Source organism: Setaria italica, chromosome V (assembly GCF_000263155.2).
Source record: "Setaria italica strain Yugu1 chromosome V, Setaria_italica_v2.0, whole genome shotgun sequence".
Taxonomy (NCBI): Eukaryota; Viridiplantae; Streptophyta; class Magnoliopsida; order Poales; family Poaceae; genus Setaria; species Setaria italica.
The window spans coordinates 28,896,468-28,904,702 of NC_028454.1; the positions used below are offsets into that span (position 1 = coordinate 28,896,468).

The 8,235-nt window shown below is 43.8% G+C and overlaps 1 long non-coding RNA gene across 2 annotated transcripts; it reads left to right on the forward strand.

Moving 5' to 3' along the window:
• Window positions 1–303: 303 nt before the first annotated feature.
• LOC105914461 lies at window positions 304–5,931 on the forward strand. 2 transcript variants are annotated; one of them, XR_001164069.2, is made up of 6 exons: window positions 304–419; window positions 594–671; window positions 1,872–1,940; window positions 2,881–4,744; window positions 4,869–4,977; window positions 5,357–5,931. It is a non-coding gene; the product is annotated as an uncharacterized LOC105914461 (long non-coding RNA). The 2 variants fall into 2 exon arrangements; XR_001164068.2 differs by having other exon boundaries at window positions 4,869–4,972.
• The last annotated feature ends 2,304 nt before the right edge of the window (window positions 5,932–8,235 follow it).

Sequence of the window (8,235 nt, forward strand, 5' to 3'; positions counted from 1 at the left end):
GCGACTTGGCCTCTTCATTTCCATTCGCTCGCCGGTCGCAGGCTCATCTAGGGTTGGCGACTCGGGCGGTGGCGACTCCCCCGCGGCGGGCGGCGGCGACTCCCCCGCGGCGGGCGTCGACTCCCCCCCGGCGGGCGGCGGCGACTCCCCCGCGGCGGGCGGCGGCGACTCCCCCGCGGCGGGCGGGGGCGACTCCCCCGCGGCGGGCGGCGGCGACTCCCCCGCGGCGGGCGGCGGCGACTCCCCCGCGGCGGGCGGCGACTCCCCCGCGGCGGGCGGCGGCGACTCCCCCGCGGCGGGCGGCGGCGACTCCCCCGCGGCGGGCGGCGGCGACTCCACGGTACCTAGGCCGCTCCCGTTTACAGCAATTGGTTCAATGGTGTGGCCACGAGTTTGACGGTCTCCTAGTGTTTGATGAGGTTATGTATTCGATTTCAATTATCATCATGTCGTATAATATGCATTTTATAGCTAGATCTGCATACCTAAATAATGCATTTTATAGCTAGATCTGCATACCTAAATAATGCATTTTATAGCTAGATCTGCATACCTAAATAATGCTGTGTATGCTGAAACATTGTCTTTTGCAGTGCCACAAGGCCAAAAATCTGATTCCTGATGCAGGGAGCCAGCCCACTCGCACGGGAAAAGCAGTTCTTGAGATCCAGGTGTGATTTTTAAGCTTGAGCTTATTGTAATCTGTGCGGACAAAAACCTTTCATCTTTATATTTTCAGTTTAGTGAGTTATTGTGACGTACCAAAAAAAACTATGCTTAATACTGAAAAAGTGCTTGTGATGATATTGGTCATGTGCTATTAAATAGGGTTACATTCAAGGTGCCATAATCTGATTCTTTCTGATAAATTCCAGAGACTAAAACTGTAGTCAATATAAATGTTCATGTTTTAGTAATGTGTCACTGCGTGTAAAGTTTGGGGGTTTCCCAAGTATGAGAGAATACATTTTTAATACAACTATCAGGTGCGGTAATGCAGATACGTTAAACAGGTATGTTTGGGCAGACATAACTAGACTAGATCTTTTATTAGTTGTTGTATTTTAAGAACTTGGGTAAACATTTAACTAAACCATCAGCTACATGCAACACTGATGACATAATCAGCATTGCAATTGTGCTCTTTACAAAGCTTGACCTTTTAACGGAGGCGTACCATGCTATTGTTTCAATACTTTGGGCATAAATTTTTCCATGGTACTAGATGTGCAGCATGCCAAAATTAAAGTAAAACATACCATAAATTTTTCCATGCTGCTCCATCAGTCATTAGGCATGAACTATGAACATTGGCAGTATCCAACACTAAGTCAATAAAGGATCTGGCAATATATTAAAAATTATGCTACTAAAACACGGAAAAAATGGAATGTAATCTATTTTTCATTGTCTTCCATCGTGTATGTCTCCTCGGCATCGGTAGCTTTGTATCCTGGACTTCCCTTCACTTTGTTCCACGCATAGTTAACCAATGTGACAGCTAGCTTGAGCCTGAAATTAGTCATATCCTTCTGCACATAACAAATACAAATGCCTGTTAGCTGTAATGTAAGATGGGCATAGATTGGGTTGCAGAATTTGTGTTGTTCAACTTACCTGTGTGAATAAGGAAGATAATTTGTTTCCGGTCCAAAGCTCCATGAATTTAACCGTGAATAGTCCACACGATGCACTGCGAGTTTATTTGGTATTTACACAAGTTAGGAAGTAGTAATTATGGGAACCCGAGTATATTGACAGGTGTTGATGTGCTTGTACTTGTAAGTCTGGATTGTCTTTTTGATGCATTCAATGACTGGCCATTGTTTGACTTGGGTGTCCTTCCACCTATGTTCTTTGATCAATTGCAGGTCTTTAAGACGTGTCATACGGTTTTGCAACCCTTGCAACTGAGTTCAATAGAAGCATCAGTGGTTGAGGTAATCATGTATAAGTCGGTACCTTATTATTAGTGTATCACCAGTTGATGTAGTTGTGGCCGGCGAGTGGCAGTCCCCTTGGAGTCAAGTACCTGAACGACACCCTTACGACCATTGATGACCACCAAATACCAATGACAATCTTTAATGTTGATTGGAAAGAAGACCTAAAAAACTTATTTCATTAGATGTTTGCCTGCGCCAAATCAACCATTTATAGCTGTAATAGGATGCAAGTGGTACCATGTCATTGTTGAGATAAGTTAATGTCCGATATAAACGGAAGTTGCCTTCTTCTTTATTTCGTAATGAAGCGATGGTATCCCCACATATCATGTTGGCATTGTAAGTTGTCTCTAGATAGGCATATCCATCTTCCCTTTCGTTGATACTAGGTTGTGCTTTTAGTATTCGGATGTAAGCATTCATAACCTTCACTTGCAAGTTAAACTTCTTTAGATTGTACTGTTGAAATAGGAACATTTTTATGTAGAGATATACTAACCGAATCATTCAGGAACATTTCACTGTTGAGAAGGCACTCTAGATCCTTCTTTGTTGCTGTGTAAAAACCAATATCAACCAAAACTTTATCCTGTGATGTTGAATTTATGTACTGGACAGTGGACAACTCATCTGCATTGATCAAATACTCTGCGCATAATAGTTAGATGAATAATATCTTCTATGTATTGGTAAAGAGATTCGCACGGAGTAGTACCATTTGACGTGCTATCAGTTGATAGTGGTTCATCAGGCATCGCAACATCTGGGATCTCTTCCTTTTCCTTGTTCTTGTTGGGTCGATGACGTTTTGTGCCAATATTGTACTCATACTGGATGTTTGTTTGTTGGATGGGTTTTTTTTGACGATTCGATGGATTCCTTGATGTAGTTTTTTGCTTTGGTTGTGCCTTATCCTCCTTTATGTTCATTTCAGGCTTGCCTATATGTGTGTCCGTCGCCTCAAGCAGGACATTTGTATGTTGTACCACTGCCCTAGATTCCTGCAAGTTAGCAACGGCTACAAATGATGGTAGTCGAGCTCGGAACTGAATGAAGGTATGCCAAATAATATGGTAACAGACTTACCCGTTGTTCTTGTATTACATCATCGAACCGCTTGTTAAGTGCATTGAACCTGTCATCAATTTGATTTGATAGTAACCTGTACTGATTGGTAATGAACTCTTGAAGTTCCTGCATAATTTTATGATTGCTATCATCTTGTCCCTTGTCCGATTGTTCTGATGTTGTGTGGCATAGAGGGATTGAGCATGTGTTGTTATGTTTATGTCTTGTAATGTCATGGACAATCTGACATAGAATAGAAAGAAGGATTTTGTTAGTAGGTGCTGGGTTTTCTAAAAGTTACTGATCTCTGATATACTTTTACCTTTCCTTCCCCAAAATGATGGTTGCGTGCTAGTTTGCATCGTTCTTTGGCTCTCTTTTCGTCCCAATATTGCATAAGTGGTTTGTCCCCTCCAGGATGTTCTAATCTAGGGTACATATGAGACATAGACACCTTCTCCCAGTACCAGACCTGTAGTTAAAAAAAATGTAGTTGTGTTTGCTGTGAATATAAACATAGTGTCATGAGGTTATCTTCAACATTTCGAATGTACATACCTGCAATAGAACTAGATTCCCTTTAAGGTTAGCTGCCTTTACCTCCTTGTATTCCCGTATGCTTCTGATCAAGAAATTAAGAACTAGGCTGCTCCAGTTCAGGTTCTTGATATTATCAATTTCTTCAACGAGCCCAAGATAATCTGATTTGACGTATGGCTGTAGTGTTGGGCACAAGTAGAAACCAATGGTGTACAGCACAAATATGCGAATAAAGTCATCACCATAGGTTTTGTTCTTGCTTAAATATTCCCTCAACTCCGATGAATGAATTTTAGTAGAATCATTCCATGTGTACTTGTCAAACAGACCAGGTACATGTTTTTTTGGAGGCTCCTTTATTTCATCGCCTTGGGATGGAAGGCCTAGTATATGATCAACATCTTTGATGGATATTTTCACCTTCTTTTCTTGAATGTTGAATTCTTCTTTGTCTAAGTCGAAACTGTCCGCAATCTCCTTGCATAGCTCGCGTCGAATCTCTATGTCCTTAAGCTTAAGTAAAGAACCAAATCCTGCTTTCTCAACAGCATCCTTTTGTTCTTGGTCGAACATGCTTATAATCTCTACTAGTAATTTCTGCGAGCATTTACATGTACCCTGAAGGAAAATAATAATTAGGGATGTTTTTCTGCAGCTTATGTGAAGTTCAGGTATGTTTCTTGTAATTGGTGTTGATCTATTTTTTTTGTTCGATTAGGGGATATTAAGACATATGAGTTAATAATCTTACAAAGATAAAATCAAAAACTGGTACAGTTAGGATCAGCTTTGCAGACAGTAACTTAGGCCATCATTTGCCATAATTATTTTAAGAGACTGAATGAAAGGTGCATATAATGTATTCTCTTATTTAAATGTGCATGGTTACTGAGTTGCAGGCAAGTGGTGGTATTCTGCCTGTAAACTGCTCTGTTGGTTATTCCTGAAATGTAACAGCCTTGTTGTTTCACAAACAATGAAGGCTTATGATTGGATGGTTGCGCTTGAATGCATCAAGTGTTTTATGCTAGAAACTTTTGCTATCGCTACACTGCATTTGATAATTGCTGATTGTGTTCTGTAATATTTTTATGGCGCAACGGTGGATCAATGAGCATGTTGACATATCCAGTGCTGATGCTCTCAACGAACCTCTACTTGGCTCCAGCCATGACAACAGTGGATCAGAGGTTAGTTCTTTCTGTTTATAGTTTCGTTAAACGTTTCCCACAACTTTTCTAGTTTTCATGGATGAATGCAGAGTTCCATATTGTTGACCAATGTATGTATTGCTTTTTTTTGGGCCTGCAATAGGTTTATGATCCTAGAAGGCAGGACTTGTGGGATGCTGATAGAAAGAAGGAGCAACTGCACTGGTCATTTCTTTTCTGAAATCTGATTGCACAATGGGCACAAAGGTTGGGTAATGCTCTCATTTAAACCAGCATATTTATCTCATTTAAAACTTTTAGTCTTCACACTCTAGGCCAATATGCCTATGTTCATGTGTTCGCTATTTATGCATTTCTGATTCTGATTCAATCTGGTACTCTTTAGTAGTCATTGGGTTAAGTTGGACATTTCTGATGCTTTGTTTTGTGCTTGCAAATTTAGAACTTATGCAAGATGTTCATGTCAATAAGCAATCTGAGCAGGCAGCAAGACTTACACGGCTTGTAGAGCTTGGTTGCTTCTTGATCTGACTTGGTGGCTCAAAATTTGTTGAATGAATCTGGTCCTGTTCAGTTTTTTTATATGTCATGTCGTAATAATGAAACTGATCATAAACTTTATCGTTGCAGATGAGATTGAACTTACTGGATTGAATGGGAGAGATGTAATTGGATCAATTAGCGCAGGTGGTGCATGCTCCTTCTGTTGCGCTGGTGGTGTATGGTCCTGCTCTTGTGTGTCACGATTGATGGGTGTCACCGAAGAAGTAGATCCGTCCACATCCATGGTGGCTGAACTGCCGCTGCCTGCTGCCTTCCTGCCGTCCACATCCATGAAGCAAGATTGTTTTTATTATCTAACGTGTAGAGTTTTATTAGATTAGGCCTCACGTGAAGAGTTTTATTAAATTAGGCCTCACGTGAAGAGTTTGTTTAAATTAGGCCTCACGTGAAGAGTTTGTAAGCTAATACACGTGAAGAGTTTGTAAGCTAATACATGTGAACTCATGCGTGCCAGATGGCATATGGTAGGTCGTTGAGTCGGCGTTTCTGAATTTCTGGCCGGTTCTGAATTTCTGGAAGATGTGAACCAGTGCAATCGGCAAGTCATACATATGCCTTTATATAGTGCTTGCTTAGTTTGTATCAGGTTTTCTGAACCATTGTTGCCAAGTGAGTACGGAGAAGACGTGCACCTTGTCGTATACTTTGTATCAATAAGTTTGATGATAAGTTCAAATTTATCAGTCCAAGAAGTGAACCTATTTCTTCTGTGATTTTCCCAGTTAATCTGTTGCAACAAAGCCGGAGCCCTGCGGTTTCGCAGCCGCGTCACAGACTCATCACGAAGCAGAGGCAAACAGCGGCGGGGCGTCATCTCATGGCGGTTGGAGAGGGACGCGCGTATCCCATGCAGATCATATCGGTCGTGGAGGTCCATGCGGACCGCAACTGCCTTTGTCTATCCGCCCGGCACAACACATGGACGACACGCTCGAAATCGTCAAAACCGAAAGGTGGAGAGAATGCATGGACGCCAGATGCCACCGCGGACCCGGACACGATGATTCGGCGACCGAGACGCTAGCCACCAGCACGATGCGAGACTGCTAGCCGAGGAGAGCAGTGAGGAAGAGTGGGTGAGTACACGCTGACGATCGTGCGCCTACGCATTGCATGCAGAGAGATAGGCAGAGGCCGAGCAGCTGTGTGTCGCCGCCGCACCACCACAAAAAAAAGAAGAAGAACTTTAAGTGCAACTCAAGAACACTCATAAAATTGTGAAATTCCAATAGGAAGAGCCCAGCCTATGTAATGTATGAGCCGATATGAATGACGTGATCTGCAGCATTCCTTCGAGTATATAACCGGTATCTTCTATTTGGTGGTAGTGGTATTAAAACGAAAGTAGTAATTTTTTTTGGCACATATTATTTCCGATGGCATTCTCTTTGTCATCAACCATATGCACACTCAATATTTTTTAGAATATTACCATTTTTTTGTAAATTCATGTAATTTCAAAATTATGAGCTTAAGTTCATATATATGTTCCCCTACATGACCATACATGTACCTTGTTCCCCTACATGGCCATACATGTACTCTTGAAGACCACAAGTCACAAAGCACGCGCCTTCATCTAACACGAACACAAAGTACATGGATTAAGAAACTATATCATTGTTTTTTAATTATGACACAAACTATAAGGTCATCATGTAAGTTTAAAAATTGAAACAAAGTATATCATTGTTTTTGAATTATGAAACTTAAATTGTCACATATTATTTCTTTTTTATATTATCATGAATTATAAACTTTTTAGATGGTGTTACATGCAATAATACAGTTATCTGTTTATTTCGCCCGTACCAGGCCGAATTCAAGAAACGGCCCGGCCCAACAACATCTCGTGCACATAACCCTACTCATGCTGCCCTCTCACCCCGCATCGCGCCGCCCCCCGCATCGCGCCGCCCCCGGTCCATTCCGCATCGCGCCGCCCCCTCGCCCCGCATCGCGCCGCCCCCTCGCCCCGCATCGCGCCGCCCCCGACTCGACCAACCAGCCGCCGACGCCGGCGCGGCGGCGGTGGCCACGGAGACCACGCCGCTGCAGCTGCACCCGTCCTTCCAGCAGCGCTCACTGTCGCCGCCCCTCGGACCGCGCGCCGATCCAAGAAGCTCGCCGCGCATCCGGCGCGGCGCCGCCTCCTCCGCCGCGCCTGCTCCTGCTCCTCCTCGCCGCCGACTTCGCCGGCGCCGTCTACCTCATCTTCCGCCCCTGCGCGTCCACCTTCTCCGTCGCCTTCCGCATCGCGCCGCCCCCTCGCCCCGCATCGCTCGCCTGGGAGCCCGACCCCAAGCAGCAGCAGTAGCTCTGCCGCCGGCGCCGACCAGGCAGACGACTTCAGCCGGCTCCGCGCCAGCGTCCACGACTCCACGGGCAAGGACCCTTCCCAGCTCGCCCCCCTCCTGTGTGTTATCCCCTCCCCGGACAAGGACAAGGTCAGGATGCTTAATGTGTGTTTCATGAATTCTTTGTTTGCAGACTTGTTTGCGATAACGAGCATGTAACACACTGAATAGCAGTACACTTAAATTGTAGGAACTAAAACTGAAGATAACTTTTTAAATTGTAAGAGTCGAACTAGATCTCAGGGGATCCCTTCATAGTCTGCTCCTCATTGAAGACCGAGTTCACCAGTATAGCTGCAAGCTTAGATCTGAACTCATCAATAAGGTTCTGTGTGAAGCCTTTTTGTAGTCTGTAACCATTCCAGTGCTCCATATACTTGAGCATGAATAGGCCCGATGATGTCCTGTCCTCCTGTTGCGGTAATCCATCCAGCATGTCGATGTCCCAGGTCTTGACATTGAAATCCTTCCACCGATGGTAGTCCTCCTTCTCATCGTTTTGAATGATATCCAAATAACAGTGCAAGCCTTCAACCTATTTCATATTATGTGTTATTTCAGAATGTGCAATCAAAATGAACAGTACAG